Source organism: Lucilia cuprina, chromosome 6 (genome assembly GCF_022045245.1).
Source record: "Lucilia cuprina isolate Lc7/37 chromosome 6, ASM2204524v1, whole genome shotgun sequence".
In the NCBI taxonomy this organism is placed as follows: domain Eukaryota; kingdom Metazoa; phylum Arthropoda; class Insecta; order Diptera; family Calliphoridae; genus Lucilia; species Lucilia cuprina.
In genome coordinates this window covers 31,810,859-31,813,943 of record NC_060954.1, presented here as the reverse complement: position 1 = coordinate 31,813,943, position 3,085 = coordinate 31,810,859, and positions in this window count along the sequence as shown.

Sequence of the window (3,085 nt, the reverse complement as noted above, 5' to 3'; positions counted from 1 at the left end):
AAGGAGTAGCGTTACTGACTGCTTCATTCTTTACATATCTGTATATTTGGGGGTTAAAAAACGGGTATAAAAGCCCAGCAAAAATAGAACGAAGTACTTTTTTAATTAAGCCAATTTTATTTGGAGTTAATAAATACATACGTGTAACTTATTTATGTTAATATTATTTGCTACAATTTCACTTCCTTATAAGTTCTAAAAAAGAGCATAAGAACTACTTCCTGACTTCAGGTGTAGTGAATTTGAATCAAATAAAAAGGACATCCCTCCAATGACAAGCCTGTGTTAAAATCATAACTTCTTCAAGTCTTTTTCAGTACATCCATGAAGTAAATTCTACTTCATTTTCGCTTCTTTGAAAGTTCTTTTTTTGGTGGGAGGTTTTCTTGATTATATTACACAAGATTTATTGTACTCTTAAAAAGACCAAATGGGTGTCTGGTACTTTCTCGAAATACTTGCTTTTAAGGGGTGAACATTTTTAATAAAAGTGATTTTCGTACCATTGAAAATTTTTATAAAATTTGAAAAGTAGTTTATTTATTCACACAAAATCGGATCAAAGATTTGAATCCTATGAGTTATATCTTCAATATACATATATATTTAAACACGAAATTTTTTGCGAATTTAATTTTCAAAAAAGTGCATTCCTAGGCGAAATGAGGAAAATGATACTTTTTGTTATTTAAATTGTCCACAAAGGTAGAATTTATTCCACTATTTTATCATTCCAGTTGTATTTTTTAAATGATACTTAAAAATGATGATATAGAAACTAAACTTGCGCAGTGCTTAATGAATAATATTTTATATGGGAGACATTTTGATACTTTTTTATTTGTATTTTGATGAGTTAGCGAAATTCCCAGGATATGGTATATAATATATATACAAATTTATATATCTAAGGAACATGAACAATTCCAACATATGTGTAACATTTGGGTAATAAATTGGAAATTTAATTTTCCCAATGTCAATTTTCATACAAAAATTATTTATAGGATGTTGAGATATGGCCCTCAGAGTATTAAAAATTTTTATTGGTTACATTATAATCCAAATTGACGCATTGAAAAAATTTTCAAAATTACAATAGTTGGCGAACAAAAGTGATTGAAAACGGTTGAAATCGGACCATTATATCTCATAGCCCCCATACAACCGTACCCCCTTTATAGCGCTTTTGAGCTCATAATTATTTTAAATGTTCCATGCTAACAAAAATCGGCAAAATTTAGTTTTATTTTAGATTTTTGTGGCCTCATTTGACCCTAGCTCCTATACAAACTCCCCTTCAGAAAATGACTTGATGGTGAAATTTGGTATCATGTCCCAAATTTATTGTTCCAGGGACGAAGCCTATTGAAAATAGTTAAGATCGGTCCATTATTTCACCTAGCCTTCATACAACTATGCCCGCCGAATAGGGCTTTTAAGTTCTGAATTATATTTAATGCACTAGAATCTCGAAAAAAAAACTACAAAACCGTGTTCTATGCTAGCATCATTGACCCTTATGAATTATATAATAATATGACCTTATCTGACCTAATATGACGTATATCTGAGGCAAAATACAACTAGACTGAAATGCTAAATGCTTTATTATTTTTAATATCAAGAAAACTTTATAAATAGGATATTAAAAATTCATTTCTTTCTATGTTGTGATGCATTTCTTAGAATTTCATAAGAATGATGAAAACTTCTAAAAGATGCACATTGGGGTCTCCTTTAAGTAAACTTGGCATAAAGTATGTAAATATTTAAACATTATTTTTTTAATATAGGCCTTTATGTGATGCAGCAAAGTTAATTATTGAATACGAAATAAATTGATTTTAATAATCAGTAAAATAGTTAAAATAATTAAAATAATAACGGCGTTTTATTGACTGATGCTTTACATTCTTATAAATAAGTGTTGCAAGAATATTAGCCGGAATCTGTTTGTACGAAAATAAAACGTCAAAAAACTATGGAGGCGGTGGGTTCGATTCCCACCTGAAGCACTGGTTAGGCGGTGCACAACAGGCTCCATTAAGGCCTAGATGTATTTCTTCGGATTTCAAACTAACTATATAAATGTCACGAAATTAGGATATCTATATAACTGCAAGAAGAACTTTCCCTAAGAAAATCTAAAAATCTTTGGAATGATGCTTTAACTTAGTCGTTTGCGAAAGTAATTAGGATATAAATAAAATTGTTATAAAAATATTTCCTAATGAAATATTGGAATATTTTGTTTTAAAAATTTTGCAAAAAAATGCATTAAGTATAATTTTTTCATTTTTATTTCATATCTAGAGTACTTTCTCTATCTATCCATACCCATAATGTAGTTTAATTAAAGCCGAGTTTTGTTTGGGGAGACACCACTGTGCGATTTGTAAAATAATATGTTTCTTTTATATTTTTTAAATTCCTTTTTTGTGACAATTCAAGGCATATAAAATTGAGAACGTACTTTTCTACTGATTCTACCTTATTATTGTTTTATTATGATTGTAGTTAAAGTTTTTATGGAAAGTTAAACCAGTTTCAAGTTTTTGTTTATATAACATTTGGGGGAAATAATAGGGATATTTGTCAAAAACTATGCATAAATGTTGTGCTTAGTTTTTGACTAATTAAAATCTGGATCTGCTTGTCTCAGTGTGATTAATTTATAATTATGGCAAGGATTTTCATGCACTAAAAATTAAAACTATGCGATTTTAATATGCACTATAAAATGGGAAAATATGCACTAAAAATTTGAAAAATATGCGCCAAAAATATTTCCTTGTGAAGGTACATATTAATAGATAATCAGATCTTACTTTTTGACAAGATATATAAACTAAGGACTGTTTTATGAACCCTAATACCACTTTAACGGAACCATGACCTCGAGAATGCAAATATAAAGACCAAGAAACAACTTAAAATAGTATATATTTAATTTCTTATTAAATTTGGTGAATGAATTTTTGTATAAATTACATTTCTTCCGAATTTTAACGTTTGGTAATGTTTTTGAGTGAATTATGGACGTGAGAGAGATGTAAGAACAAAATTTCATCAAGTTATTTAT